The 16,689-nt window shown below is 43.2% G+C and overlaps 1 long non-coding RNA gene across 1 annotated transcript; it reads left to right on the top strand.

The window, feature by feature from the left end:
* The first annotated feature begins 1,589 nt into the window (after positions 1–1,589).
* LOC133502730 (uncharacterized) lies at positions 1,590–7,647 on the top strand. Its single transcript, XR_009795562.1, has 3 exons — positions 1,590–1,795; positions 6,868–6,935; positions 7,515–7,647. It is a non-coding gene; the product is annotated as an uncharacterized LOC133502730 (long non-coding RNA).
* Positions 7,648–16,689: the final 9,042 nt, after the last annotated feature.

Raw genomic sequence — 16,689 nt, 5'->3', positions numbered from 1 at the left:
GGGTCCAAGTGGGGTGGAACAGTTGGCAAAAGGTGTCTGGTGCTCTATGCGACAGTCGAATCTCCACTAGGATGAAGGGCAAAGTTTATAAAACAATGGTGAGGCCGGCCATGATGTACAGATTAGAGACGGTGGCACTGAAGAAACAACAGGAAGCAGAGGTTAGATACGAGCTCATTAGAGGGACAGCCAAAAGTGGATGGAGACAAGGTGAGAGAGAGCAGACTTAGATGGTTTGGACATGTTCAGAGACGAGAGAGTGAGTATATTGGTAGAAGGATGCCGAGTAGGGATCGCAACCGGTTACAAATAACCGGTTATAACCGGTTTTCGTTTTTTAAAAAAAAAACGAAACTGTAATTGGACTTTCGAAATCGGTTAAAATTTCCAATCATTTCTTCCGGTTCCGGTACTCCACATTCCGCTATTTTTTTCAACATCATTTCCACTTTTTTCAAGTTTCGCTGTTAGAGTAAAGTTGGACTCAAAAGAAAATTCAGTTAAATCAAAGAAACATCAAACATGGCATTGAGGAAACGCTCGGTATACTTTCATGCCCTTTCTGAAAGCCCGAAAGAAGAATGTTAACAAAACATTTTTATAAAAAAAATAAAAATTTAACTTGTCACGTCCCATCTGAACGAGAGGTAGGACCCAAATGCAGGAACTCGGAAGACGCAAGGTAGTTCAAGAAGAGACACGTTTATTGTATGCTGAGGTCGGGGATCGAGCAGGCAGTCCGGTGCAGCAGCGGTTGTTGGGGCGTCGGGCGAAGAGAGCAGATGAGTGGGCAGGCAGTAGTCGGTACACGGGGAAACAATCAACGCAGGCAGGAGTGTCAAGGAGTCAGGCTTACAGGGTTGGTCGGAGAACGGACGAAGGTCGGTACACACAGGTTCAGTCAGGAATACGAGGGTGCTGGAACGGGACATAAAGCTCAACGAACTGGCAGAGGACCAGTCCTCACCGGGTCCTATATATACACGGGGGATGATCAGCCCGCATGAGGCACAGGTGTGTGCCTCCCAATTAGCGCAGCCGCGCGGGCACCCGCACAGCTCGTGCTGAAGCGGCAGGATCATGACATAACTTACACGAGTGCGTTGTTGAAAGCCACATTCAACAAGCTTGTTTGTCAATATTGTATACAAACTACCCCATTACCGCAGAGTAAATTAACGATCGATGGTTTAGCGCCGGAGAAAAGGAGTGTCGGACACAGGAACAAAACTCGTTTTATTGGCAGACATCAAAAACACTACTCGCATAACGGGGGGAACTCTGTGAACTCGTCACTCCGGAAAAGCAACAACAAAAACAGTCCGTGTGGAACCCCGCACCCCAACTTGAGGTCCCGCGGGTGAATTATGTAAACACCACAATGGTACCGGTTTTAAAACCGGTTAATCGGTTTCTTGCTACAGCTGTTCGGTTAAAACCGGTTATGAAAGTAAGCAGTTTTTTGCGATCCCTAATGCTGAGGATGAAGCTGTGTGGCAAAAGAGCGAGAGGAAGACCAAAGAAAAGTTGATGGATGTTGTGAGGGAGGACATGAACATTGTGGGTGTTAGAGAGGAAGATGCATGAGATAGGCTTAGATGGAAAAAGATGAAAAGCTGTGGCCACCCCTAATCGGGACCAGCCGTAAGGAAAAGAAGAAGACGGATTACTCAGAAACCGTTTTAATATCAAATACAATGACCAGTTTGCATTTCACTTTGCTTAAAAAGTTTCTGTTTATGGTTTAAGGTACAACATTGTCATTTTTGGAGGTCCTTATGGATACTCAAGAAAGGTGAGTAAATAATTGGTATTAGTTAGTGTGTTCTTTCCTAAAGGCGGTAACTGTAAAATATGTGGTTAGATCATGTATATGAATGCTGCAAAGGACAAGAAATCAGTCACAGCGCTCAGCTTCATTCAAGAAGCTGTTCAGTGGTTTGGTTGGCCATTGAGGTATGGTTTCATACTTTAACAAAGCCTTAAAAGCAGTAAAATGTAGAAAATTGGGGTAATTATTGATAATTAACTAAACTAACTAAAAATGGACAGTGCAATCTAATGTTATATTTACAGATGCACAGTCATTGGCTTATTTTACAGTGTTGACACTCACCATTATAAATTTGTTTTTCCTGAAGTACTAATATTTCATGGTCATTAGCTATCATAATTTCGAGTCATCTAAAATGGTATGCCATTATGAAGATATTTTTGAGATGCTCTAAAATGAAAGCATACATAACCACCTTGAAAGTTGCCTTCCCTGGAAAATTCCATTTGAGCATTAAAACTCTACTTTTTCAACCAGAAAAATCTGGGAATAGCCCGCTGCATGTTCACAGTGCGTGGTATTGGATGAGGCAGCTTCACATCAGGAAAGAGTATTCTGAGGTGTGTTGTCCTGTTTGTGGAGTGTGTTGTCGTAATCCTAAAAAAGTTGAAAGGTATCGGTTAAACATGAAAATGTTTTTGACACTTTCAGAAATGAGTGTTTGTGGAGAGATGCATGGATGGCTGTGACGAAGTTCTGCATGACATGGAAGAAAATAAATTAGTTGACATCTTCAATAGTGTCCACATGTTATGCCTACATCACATCTTCCTTCCCTGCCTGATAATTTCGCACACTGATTGAGATGTAATTACATACCTTATCAATGAGTCCCTTTTTCTGCCTTTATGACCCCCGTACATCCAAGTAGATCATCAGCAAGACTCAGTGTTCTTCATCAGTAGCTCTTTTTACCCAGAAAATTTTAGATATTAAATTCACATGATTTTCTGGATACTAACTTTGTATAAGTGCACAAATGTTATACATGTATGGATCTTAATTATTGAATGAAGGGTATTTACCTTTTCCATTATCTGCTTCTGTATCTGAGATGTCTTCAGGGGACACCACTACACTATCCATATCTCCAGTTGCAAGACAGGTGCAACACCAGTCGCTCATAAAGTCAGGTGTTGGACCTCCTCGAGCCAAGCATAAAGCAATGATCTCCCCAAAGCTCTTGAAGATATTACAACACGCACACACGCATGCATGCACACACACACACACACACACCACACACACACACACACACACACACATGCACACACTTTTATGTGAAATATGCATAGTTCATGATCTTAAGACCAATGTTTGATGCAACCTGAAGTAGTTTTCCTCCAGAGCACTCATTGCGTATATAGGATTCTTTCCTTTGTTGTCAGTCCCATGCTCGAAGTAGCGCCCTTTAATTCGAGACATTAGTTCTGCCAAAATGATACTCTGCTTGTCAGTAAATCAGCATCACCATAGAATATCAGAAAAAAGAAGTGTAAGAGCAAAATTACAAAATTGACATTTCTTCTTCTTCTTCTTTTCCTTTCGGCTTGTCCCATTAGGGGTCGCCACAGCGTGTTGTCTTTTTCCATCTTAGCCTATCTTCTCAATCTTCCTCTCTAACCCCAACTGCCCTCATGTCTTCCCTCACCACATCCATAAACCTTTTCTTTGGTCTTCCTCTCGCTCTTTTGCCTGGGAGCTCCATCCTCAGCACCCTTCCACGAATATACTCACTCTCTCACCATTGAAAACATGTCAAACCATCGAAATCTGCTCTCTCGAATCTTGTCCCCAAAACATCCAACTTTGGCTGTCCCTCTAATGAGCTCATTTCTAATCCTATCCAACCTGCTCACTCCGAGCGAGAACCTCAACAACTTCATTTCTGCTACCTCGAGTTCTGCTTCGTGTTGTTTCTTCAATGCCACCGTATCTAATCCGTACATCATGGCCAGCCTCACCACTGTTTTGTAAACTTTGCCCTTCATCCGAGCAGAGACTCTTCTGTCACATAACACACCAGACACCTTCCGCCAGCTGTTACAACCTGCTTGGAACCGTTTCTTCACTTCCTTACCAAACTCACCATTGCTCTGGATTGTTGACCCTAAATATTTGAAGTCGTCCACCCTCGCTATCTCTTCTCCCTGTAGCCTCACTCTTACCCCTCCACCTTTCTCATTCATGCACATATATTCTGTTTTACTTCGACTAATCGTCATTCCTCTCCTTTCCAGTGCATGTCTCCATCTTTCAAATTGTTCTTCCACCTGCTTCCTGCTTTCACTGCATACCACAATATCATCTGCGAACATCATGGTCCAAGGGGATTCCAGTCTAACCTCATGTGTCAGTCTATCCATTACCACTGCAACTACACCCAAGGCACACCTCACCATTGTTCTCCTGCCCTCATACATGTCCTGTACTATTTTAACATACTTCTCTGCCACACCAGACTTACGCATGCAGCACCACAGTTCCTCTCTTGGTACTCTGTCATAGGCTTTCTCTAGATGCACAAAGACACAATGTAGCTCCTTCTGACCTTCACTGTATTTTTCCACTAGCATCCTCAAGGCAAATAATGCATCTGTGGTACTCTTTCTTGGCATGAAGCCATACTGTTGCTCGCAGATACTTACTTCTGTCCTGAGTCTAGCCTCCACTACTCTTTCCCATAACTTCATTGTGTGGCTCATCAACTTTATTCCTGTATAATTCCCACAGCTCTGAACATCGCCTTTGTTCTTAAAAATGGGAACAAGAACGCTTTCCCTCCATTTTTTAGGCATCTTTTTGCCCGCTAGTATTCTGTTGAATTGTTGGTCAAAAACTCTGCAGCCATCTCTCCAAATTGCTTCCATACCTCCACTGGTATGTCATCAGGACCAACTGCCTTAACATTTTTCATCCTCTGTAGTGCCTTCCTGACTTCCCCCTTACTAATCATTGCCACTTACTGGTCCTTCACACTTGCCTCTTCAACTCTTCCTTCTCTCTCATTTTCTTCATTCATCAACTTCTCAAAGTATTCTTTCCATCTATTTAGCACACTACTGGCACCAGTCAACACATTTCCATCTCTATCCTTAATCACCCTTACCTGCTGCACATCCTTCCCATCACTATCCCTCTGTCTGGCCAACCTGTCGAAATCCTTTTCTCCTTCTTTCGTGTCCAACCTGATGTACATGTCTTCATATGCCTCTTGTTTATCCTTTGCCACCTCTACCTTTGCCCTACGTCGCATCTCGATGTACTCCTTTCGCCTCTCCTCAGTCCTCTCAGTGTCCCACTTCTTCTTCGCTAATCTCTTTCTTTGTATGACTCCCTGTATTTTGGGGTTCCACCACTAAGTCTCCTTCTCCCCTTTCTTACCAAAATACACACCAAGTACTCTCCTGCCTGTCTCTCTGATTACCTTGGCTGTCGTAGTCCAGTCTTCCGAGTGCTTCTGCTGTCCATCGAGAGCCTGTCTCACCTCTTTCCGAAAGGCTGCACAACATTCTTTCTTTCTCAGCTTCCACCACATGGTTCTCTGCTCTACCTTTGTCTTCTTAATCTTCCTACCCACCACCAGAGTCATCCCACACACCACCATCCTATGCTGTTGAGCTACACTCTCCCCTACACTCTCCCATACCACTACTTTACAGTCAGTAATCTCCTTCAGATTAAATCATCTGCCCAAAATATAATCCACCTGCGTGCTTCTACCTCTGCTCTTGTAGGTCACTATATGTTCCTCCCTCTTCTGGAAATAAGTGTTCACTACAGCCATCTCCATACTTTTTGCAAAGTCCACCACCATCTGTCCCTCAAAGTTCCTTTCCTGGATGGATCACTTCTTCATCGCCCATTTCCTTTACCAATATGTCCATTACAATCTGCACCAATCACAACTCTCTCGCTGACTGGGATGCTCAGAACGACTTCATCTCGATCCTTCCAGAATTTCTCTTTCAACTCTAGGTCACATCCTACCTGTGGGGCATAGCCGCTAACCACGTTATACATAACACCTTCAATTTCAAATTTTAGTCTCATCACTCGATCTGATACTCTTTTCACCTCCAAGACATTCTTAGCCAGCTCTTCCTTTAAAATAACCCCTACTCAATTTCTCTTCCCATCTACTCCGTGGTAGAATAATTTAAACCCTGCTCCTAAACTGCTCGCCTTACTACCTTTCCACCTGCTCTCTTGGATGCACAGAATATCAACCTTTCTCCTCATCATCATGTCAACCAACTCCTGAGCTTTTCCTGTCATAGTCCCAACATTCAAAGTCCCTACACTCAGTTGTAGGCTCTGTGCATTCCTCTTTTTTTCTGACGATGGATCCGGTTTCCTCCTCTTCTTTGTCTTCGACCCACAGTAGGTGAATTTCTACCGACGCCCTGCAGGTTAGCAGTTACGGATAAGTAACTCTTGTTTTCAGGCACCTGTTTTTACACCTGCTTCATTCAAAAAACAAACACTGAGGGAGCAGTTTGGAATAGATGTGTTTTGTCTTTGCCATCTCTTCAAAGCATGATGAAAAAAAGTTTGATCTCGTGACGCAAAGAGAAAATGCATTCGTGTTATCCACTTCTTCTGCTAGACTTGAAAACATATAGCCTTCTGATTCCAGGGTAATCACAGTTATGGTCCGCTGTCCACTTCCACCCGTGAACAGAGGAGCATTACAGCGAAGTAATCTCATTAAAAGTAAAGAATACTCAAGATCTTCCATCAATCCATTTTCTTGGCCACTTGTCATCACGCGAGTGCTGGAGTCAATCCTAGCTGTCATCTGGCAGGAGGGAGGGTATACCCTTAACTGGTTGCCAGCCAATCAAAGGGCACATCGAGACAACCAGCCGCACTCACAATCAAACCTACGGGTTATTTAGAGCGTTCTATTAATGTTGCATCTTTTTGGAATGTGGTAGGAAACCGGAGTGCCTGGAGAAAACCCACGCAGGCATGGGGAGAACATGCAAACGCCACACAGGGATTGAACCCAATCTTTCTTCTTTCTCCAGAATATGCTTTCTGGAGAAGAACTAACAAGTGGCTCTCTCCTTCTCATCACTTCTGCTTTCCCGGTGAGGTGGGTGTTGTGAAACACTGTTCAAAACCGTTATCCTTGAATAATGTGTTTGTGTACTGTATTGATGGATGGCCGATCTACACCTGAGGAGCAGATGTTTCAGAGCAATGGAGCTCAGAAGAATGGAGCAAGTGTGGGTGTGGTGACGTGACACGTTAATATGACCTTTTTTTTTTAATTTCAGTTTATAGCATAGTATAACGCTGAATGGTCAGCAGTAGTTAATGACTGTAAACAGTTATAATAAAAGAACCTCCCCAGTTTAAAGTAAAGGAATCCAATGTAGGATTGAAATGTCTTTGAAAGAGAGAACTTTCACTTTGTGACAACATTGCTTTGGTTAGTGACATGAGCCATTCTTTGAAGTCCTTGATTGTGTATCAGCAAGAGTGGATATGTACGTATACGGTTGTGATTGACTGTAAAGTACAATTGTTAGAGATGGGAAGTTGATTGTAAGAAGAAGACAATGACTATAATGTGAAGTTTTGTTTAAAATTGTACAAAAAGTACTTGAATGTGCTTTCCGGGGAAGAAGTAACAACTGGCTCTCTCCTTCTCATCACTTCTGCTTTCCAGGGGTCCAAAAGGAGAGGTAGGAGAGGTCAGTTCAAAGCAGCAAAAAATATTCAACTTTGAGACGCTGGCCTCAAAACTTGAGGCCCGTAACATCTACATCTACATCTACATCAAAAGCTGTAACAAGACCAGAACTGACACTTTTCCTGAGTCAGTATTCAACCTTATATACTGTAATTTTGCACAATGATCATAGCTGATTCAGTACAGTGAAGGATTTTGAAATTGAAGTCTGTCAAATTCAATTTCAGTTGAAGAAATTGATGAGTTGATAAAAAATAGCTTTTGCAACAATCTTGGCTGTGATGGGGAGACTTGCGATGGATTGATAACTTTCTAAAATCAAAGTGTCCAGTGTTCTATTTTTTTCCATTTTATTTTTATTTTGTTAGAAAATTCATTTCAGAAAACTCCCCTGACTGAAGTGAGTGTTTGCTTCAAATCAGCAGCACAGATTCACAATACCTTTTTGGCCAACTGTATCAAATTCTGAAATGATAATGCAATGCAACTGGAGTGTGGTGCGAGTGCCTATGTATAGAAAATATCTAAACACCAGTGGGAACTGGGGGCAGTGATGAACAATTTCAATGTTCAAAATATGTGCAAAGACCAATAATTCATCCATACATTTTCTGATCCGATTATCTTCACGAAGGTCATGCGAGTGCTGGAGCCAATCCCAGCTGTCATCTGGCAGGAGGCAGTGTATACCCTGAACTGGTTGCCAGCCAATCACATTGCACATGGAGACAGACAACAGTCGTACATGCAATCACACCCATGGGCAATTTAGAGTCTCTGATTAATGCATGTCTTTGGGATGTGGGAGGAAACCAGAGTGCCTGCAGGAAACATATGCAGGCACGGGAAGAACATGAAAAGTGCACACAGGATTTGATTCCCGGTCCTCAGAACTGTGATCCCGACACTCTACGGCTGCACCACCGTGCCGCCCATCGGGTATGCCGGTGCCTATCGAAGCTAGTAAATGCAGGCAGGAGGTGGGGTACACCCTGAACTGGTTGCCAACCATTCGCAGTAGACATATAAACAAACAATTGTTCGCACTCACGTTCATACGTATGGACAATTCCGGGTCTTAAATCAAGCTACCATGCATGTTTTCGGGATGAGGGAGGAACCCGGAGTACCTGGAGAAAACCCATGCAGGCATGGTGAGAACATGCAAACTTCACTTAGGCAAGGCTCTGGATCCTCAAAACTGTAAGGCTGATGTGCTAACCCATCATTCACTGTGACGCCAAGATAATAAATAATAAATATATTAACTAATTAAATAACTGAAGCTAAATATATGTAAACCAGAAACCCAAGTTATGTAATGAAAGTGTAATGAAACAAAACAATTTTAACACTGAAACTCAGCTGTTGGCGGGCGGAGACCAAGAATTGTAATTGCTATCTACAAACATAGCTAAATATTAAAGTAAACAAGAAATAAAAAGGAGAAAAAAACAATTTCCCACAGTAATTACTGCAAATACACGCCGCACCATGTCACCACGGTGCGCAATGGTGCCTCACATCAAGCACATGGAGGAGATGAGGCACAAAGTGGAGCTTCAACGGCTACTTTAACAAAAGACTGATATTATTTGTTTCATAAATTCTCATTTATAAAAGGAACCTTACTGGAAAAAAGTGAGCTTAATACGCATATGAAAAAAATGTGACAAATGGACCCCAGAATTGCCCCAGCCCTTTAAGGCCTCTGCCCATGTGATAAGTGGTCTGGTTTGCTTCAGATCTGCTTTTTGGTCAATTCAAACCCAATTGTCGGTTTGGATTTCATTAGAAAAGGATGTACACAGCTTTTTCCTCAAATGTGGCTTTGTATAATTCAATGGATACATCCATTTTCTTTGCCGCTTGTCCTCCCGAGGTTCGCGGGGAATGTTGGAGCCTATCTCAGCTGTCAACGGGCAGGAGGCGGGGTATACCCTGAACTGGTTGCCAGCCAATCGGACAGTAGATTGAGACAAATAGCCGCACTCACAATCACACCTAGGGGAAATTTAGAGTGTCCAATTAATGTTGCATGTTTTTGGAATGTGGGAGGAAACCGGAGTGCCTGGAGAAAACCCACGCAGGATAGGGGAGAACATGCAAATCCCACACAGGCGGGTTCGGGATTGAACCCGGGACCGCAGAACTGTGAGGGCAACGGTTTTCCCAGCTGAGCCACCGTGCCGCCTCAATTCAATGTATATCAATGTGTATATATATTTAAAAAATGACAATAAGCAATGTTATCTGTCGACTGGATGTAGAGAGGTTACTGTATTTAAAAACAACAACACATACACAGGCATATATGGTGAAGATAAGTTTTTGAACTTCTTCATCTTCTTCTTTTCTTTAAAACAACAACACATACACAGGCATATACAGTGAAGATATTAAGTATTTGAACTTCTTCATCTTCTTCTTTTCTTTCGGCTTGACCCGTTAGGGGTAGCCACAGCGTGTCATCTTTTTCCATCTAAGACCATCTCGTGCATCTTCTTCTCTAACACCCACCGTCCTCATGTCCTCCCTCATAACATCCATCAACCTTTTCTTTGGTCTTCCTCTCACTCTTTTGCCTGGCAGCTCCATCCTCAGCACCCTTCTACCTATATACTCACTCTCTCGCCTCTGAACATGTCCAAATCATCTAAATCTGCTCTCTCATACCTTGTCTCCAAAGCATCCAACTTTGGCTGTTCCTCGAATGAAAACCTCTGCATCTATATTTCTGATACTTCCAGTTCTGCTTCCTGTTGTTTCTTCAGTGCCACTGTCTCTGATCCGTACATCATGGCCGGCCTCACCACTGTTTTATAAACTCTGCCCTTCATCCTTGCGGAGATTCTTCTGTCGCATAGAACACCAGACACCTTCCGCCAACTGTTCCACCCCGCTTGGATCCGTTTCTTCACTTCTTTACCACACTTGGTGCTATATTCCAAGTTCTCTCACTTAGAAATCATGGAGGAGTCTGAAATTTTCATCGTAGGTGCATGTCCACTGTGAGATAATCTAAAAAGAAAAATCCAGAAATCACAATGTATGATTTTTTAAAGATTTATTTGTGTAATACAGCTGCAAATAAATATTTGAACACCTGTCTATGAGCTATAATTCTGACCCTCAAATACCTATTAGTCCACCTTTAAAAGTCCACCTCCACTCCATGTATTATCCTGAATCAGATGCACCTGTGTGAGGTCGTTAGCTGTATAAAGACACCTGTCCACCCCATACAATAAGTAAGACTCAAATTTGTAACATGGCCAAGACCAAACAGCTGTCCAAAGACACCAGAGACAAAAATATACAACTCCACTGGGCTGGAAAGGGCTACTGAGAAATTGCCAAGCAGCTTGGTGAAGAAAGGTCCACTGATGGAGCAAACATTGGAAAATGGAAGAAGCTAAACATGATGGTCAATTTCAATCGGAGGGGAATCAGCTCAGGACTACACGACAGGACTTGTTCAATGACCTGAAAAGCTAGGACCACCGTTTCCAAGGTGACTGTTGGTAATACACTAAGACGTCATGGTTTGAAATCATACATGGCACGGAAGGTTCCCTTGCTTAAACCAGCACATGTCAAGGCCTGTCTTAAGTTTGCCAATGACCATTTGGTTGATACAGAGGAGTTATGAGAGCAAGTTTTGTGGTCAGATGAGACCAAAATGAAACTTTTTGGTCATAATTACACTAATCGTGTTTGGAAACAGACAAATGATGAGTTCCATCGCAAGAACACCATCTCTACTGTGAAGCATGGGGTGGTGGCATCATGCTTTGGGGGTGTTTTTCTGCACATGGGACAGGACGACTGCACTGTATTAAGGAGAGGATGACCGCGGCCGTGTATTGTGAGATTTTGGGGAACAACCTCTTTCCCTCAGTCAGAGCATTGAAGATCGGTCATGGCTGGGTCTTTCAACATGACAATGACACGAAGCACACAGCCAGAAAAACCAAGGAGTGGCTCAGTAAGAAGCATATAAAAGTTCTGGCATGGCCTTGTCAGTCTCCAGACCTAAACCTAATGGAAAATCTTTGGAGGGAGCTGAAACTCTGTGTTTCTCAGCAATACCCCAGAAACCTGTCTGATGTAGAGAAGATCTGTGTGGATAAGTGGTCCAAAATCCCTCCTGCGGTGTGTGCAAACCAAGTCAACAACTACAGGAAGCGTTCGACCTCGGTAATTGCAAACAAAGGCTACGGTACCAAATATTAACATTGGTTTTCTCAGGTGTTCTAAGACTTATTTGCGGCTGTATCACGCAAACTGCTAAAAAAAAAAAAAAAACATACATTGTGATTTCTGGATTTTTCTTTTTAGATTATCTCTCACACAGTGGACATGCACCTACGATGAAGATTTCACACCCCTCCATGATTTCTAAATGGGAGAACCTGCAATATAGCAGGGTGTTCAAATCCTTATTTTCTTCACTGTATCTCCTGCATCTTCCTCTCTAAAAACAACTCCACTCATTTCTTCCCTTGCAACATCCATCAATCTTCTCTTTGGTCTTCCTCTCGCTCTTTTGCCCCGCAGCTCCATCCTCAACACCCTTCGACTATTGTACTCAGTTTCTCGCTTCTGGACGTCCAAACCTTCGAAGTCTGCTCTCTCGAACCTTGTCTACGAAACATCCAACTTTGGCTATCCCTCTAATGATCTTATTGTTAATCCATTCAAATCTGCTCACTCCAAGAGAGAACCTCAACATCTTCATTTGTGCCACTTCCAGCTCTGCTTCCTGTTGTCTCTTCAGTGCCACAGTCTCTAATCCAAATTTGACTGGCCTCACCACTGTTTTATAAACTTTGCCCTTCACACTCCAGTTTCCTCCCGCATCCCAAAAAGTTGCAACATTAATTGGACACTCTAAATTGCCCCTCGGTGATATTGTGAGTGTGGCTGTTTTTCTCTATGTGCCCTATGATTGGCTAGCAACCAGTTGAGGGTGTACCCTGCCTCCTGCCCATTGACAGCTCGGATAGGCTCCAGCAATCCCCATGACCCTTGTGAGGATAAGCGGCTCAGAAAATGGATGGATGAATATCATTAGACTTTTGGATATTTTTATGTTTGCACTGAATGGGCTGCATCTTATTTTATTTTTTTTGCACTTTTTGCAGTGACAATATATCATTGACTCTGAATCTGAATATAAAGACAATGTCAAGGGGTCAACATTTATCCTATACAGTACGATCCTGACCCCCTGATACTGGTCAATGGAGATTTTTATTTCATCTCATAAAAAAAGAAAAATGTGTAACAAGAGGGAATAAATCCCCTGTATGCAAGGTGCCAATGTGAATGCAGCTCTGGTGAAAATTATTTTGTTTGGTTCTTTATTATTGCATATTAATAACAACAACAACAACAATAATAATAATAATAAGTATTATTGATATTATTCTTTTTTTTGGTTTGTGTACAGCGCTTTGGTACAGCTGGAGCTGTTGTGAAAGTACAACAAACTGTAAATAAAGTTGAGTTGAATCAATAGGCGCAAACCATCACTAAGATGCAGGGAGTACCCCAAAATAAAGTGATACTCGGAAAGTTTCTGTTCAAAGAGTTTTTCTGAATTGACTGAAAACATGTCTTCCTCTAACTAGCAAACTTAAATATTAGATTCAAACCTTCCTCGTTTGATAAAATATCTATCCTCTGCTACTGGGTGGCACTGCTGTACTCAACATGATCAATAGGGCTTTACTAAAGGGCTGTGTAACACAGCCATTTTAAGTGAAATCAAACCGCTTCTTAAAGGTCAAGTGTCATCAAACAGATGATTTTTCTATTATATTAATGAAAAGCCCACAGCCAATATGGTCCCATGTGTTTTTTCAACACAAAAGATGATTTTGACGTATGCAGCTTTTTGTAACACCCGCCATGAAAATCCTCTCAGGGTTTTGTTTTTGAGAACAAGCAGGAAGTGACGTAAAGGACAGCGGCGCCCCCTCATGGACTCGTTTGTTTCTATTAGTTTTACCTCCGGGAAGGTAGCTCGTTGTTTCTTCGTGTTAGCCAAAATACCGGCTGATTGCATTGCTGGACATTGCTTGAACACTCGGGAGAATGGAATTACCCTTCATAAGTTTGCAAGAGACCTGGTTCGTTGTGAAAAATGGATTGCACGGGTGCAGAGGACGAGAGCTTTGTGGGTTCCAAATACCAGGTAGGTGTGTATACAGCTACTAAAAAAAATAATAATAGTTAAGGGCGGACCACGTAATCGGTCTCTCTCGTAACGTAACAAATGATCCGCGTATGAAATGTGTCGATGTGCGCGTCGCCCAGCCAACAATGTCTCAATAGTGTTCATTGCGTACTGCGGCGACTTTGAACATACCCCTAAAACCAGCATAGCTCTGCTCCACCTCCTGCTTATATGCCACCACAGGCTCCGAAACTCAGCCACACCAGCTGCGTTCGGCGGTCATTGCTTTTGTGAAGGCTGCGCGTCGGGCTTTGCGACGAGGGCGGCTCTGAAGAACCCAGCCGAGAATGCGTTACTCAGTCACGTGCGCGCGTAAAGCGCCGGTTCGACTGCGAGCACCCCCCTAATGCGATGAGCTGCGATGGCTCATCTCCGCCGCGGAAGTGGATCGGATGGGATGCGGTTTGGCCGTGATCGGATATCATCTGAATGTGGCTCGAAACAATAGTGTAATATTGCCCTGAGGGCTCGAAACAATAGTATAATGTTGCCCCGGTAACTTCACTCGGTTGTGTGGTATTGTCCTTTTCGAAAAGAACTTTGGTGTCAGAAGGTGCGTCGGAAAAATCCGAATATCTCTGTTGTTAAGCTTCCATAGTAGCAGGCTCTGCGCGTTTTCAATGACGGAAGTGACGATGACGTCGAGGACAGAGGACACGACTAATATGGCGACCACTTGGATGTCGACGGACACTCAATTGCGCAACTTTGTGCATGGATGACGCGCTCTGCTCACTTTTTTTTTTCCCGTATGGCCATTGAAATGAATACTGTTATATGTATTTTGTATCTATTTTAGAATGTTTATAAGGATGACAGTCCCACTTTAAAGAAATTAATATTTAACCAGATGTATATATTATAAATATGGACTGATATCCATTCTGCCTGGCAGCACGGTGACACAGATGTGGAATGTTGGCCTCACAGTTCTGAGCACTGGGGTTCAAATCCCGGTCCCGCTTGTGTGGCGTTTGCATTTGCTCCCCGTGCCTGCATGGCACTCTAAATTGCCCCTAGGTGTAATCTGAGTGCGACTATTGTCTCTTTCTATGTGCCCTGTGATTGGTTGCCATCCAGTCCAAGGTATACCCTGCCTCCTGCCCGAAGATAGTTGGGATAGGTTCCAGCACTCCAGGGACCCTCGTGAGGATAAGTGGCTTAGAAAATAGATGGGTGGATGGATCCAACCTTCCTTTTCTGTATATGATTCTCCAAAAAAGCAGTTGCCGAACAGTTACATGATTTCTGGAAAGCAACAATTTTTTTACGAGTTTCAATCAGGGTTCAGAATTTGTATTTCACTCGGTAAGATATTCACTGCACGCAAATGTGTCACTTGGGTGTCCAACTCCACCAATGATGATTATTTGACAAAAGTAATTTCATGTCACGGCCAAGAAATTATTGGCGTAACTCTGTCACCCACTTCTGGTCCAAATTACACTTAATCACCCATCATTTCGGTCATCTTCAAAAGGAAATGCAAGTTAGATAGTAAGTATGATTATGTGTTATTTGGACAACTAATTGCCAGTTTTCTTTGAAGCACCCGGTCATTAAAAAAAAAAAAAATCTACTGAGCCAAAACTGTCCCCAACCCTTTTCTCCTAATGTAGGGACATTCCCAATTAATATGTACAAGAAACCAAACAGTGGATTATGTTAAGTTCTAAGGCAGTTTTATTTGTACAGTTTCCTGGAAACAACCAAAGAGGAGAAGATTTTTATATAAATTAAAGAGAAAAGTTCTGAAGTAATATACAGTATAGTAAAGATTGTGGGAGCCAGGTTACAGCAATTATCTTTCTGATGTTTTGTCAGAAGAAATGGACATCTAAGTTAAAGCCCAAGTGTCATCCCTATAAACATTCTAAAATAGATATTGTAATGAAAAATACATGTAACATTATTCATCTAAATGTCTTTTCGAAAAAATAAATGTGAGCGGAGAGTGCGTCATCCATGCGCAAAATTGCAGAAGTGTCATTCTACGATATCCAAGTGGTCGCCATATTGGCTGCATCCTCCGTCTGTGATGTCACCCGGACATTCGCCAACGAAAACACGTGGTGCACTCTAACTATGGGAGACAAACGCACCCCTTCTGACATGGAAGCTTTTTTCGAAAAGGAGAACACCATACAATCGAGTGAAGTTACCGAGCGGTGCTGCTTTAAGGGGTTGTTCATAGATGCCGCAGTACGCGGTACGCGATGAACAACACAGTCGAGCCGGGGCGCTTTGTTGCGCGCACGCGGCTGAGCGAGGTATTCTCGGCTGGGTTCTTCAGAGCTGCCCCTGTCCGCAAAGCCCGACGCGCAGCCTTCGCAGAAGCTGTGACTGCCGAACACAGCACCTCAGCTGGTGTGGCTGATTTTCAGCGCCATGGTGGCATATATTGCAGCTGAGCCGTGCTGCTTTTACGGGGTTGTTCATAGCCGCCGCAGTACTCGATGAACACCGTTGAGCCGGGGCGCATTACTGCGTGCACGCGGCTGAGTGAGGCATTCTTGGCTGAGTTCTTCAGATTTGCCGCAGTCCGCGCCGTCCGACGCGCACATCGACATATTTTGTACGTGATGAGAGACCGATTACGTGGTCCGCCCCGGAGTATTATTATTTTTAATAGCTGTATTCACACCTACCTGTTATTTGGAACCCACGAAGCTCTCGTCCTCTGCACTCGTACAATCCATTTTTCACAATGTACCGAGTCTCTTGGAAACTTATGAAGGGTAAATCCATTCTCCCGAGTCTTCAAGCAATATCCAGCAATGAGCCAGCATTTTGGCCAACACAAAGAAACAACGAGCTACCTTCCCGGAGGTAAAACTAATGGAAACAAACGAGTCCACTTGGGGGCGCCGCTGTCCTTTACGTCACTTCCGGCTTCTTCTCGAAGAC

This window comes from Syngnathoides biaculeatus, chromosome 6, assembly GCF_019802595.1.
Source record: "Syngnathoides biaculeatus isolate LvHL_M chromosome 6, ASM1980259v1, whole genome shotgun sequence".
Lineage (NCBI taxonomy): Eukaryota > Metazoa > Chordata > Actinopteri > Syngnathiformes > Syngnathidae > Syngnathoides > Syngnathoides biaculeatus.
This window is presented reverse-complemented; position numbering and strand designations above follow the sequence as displayed.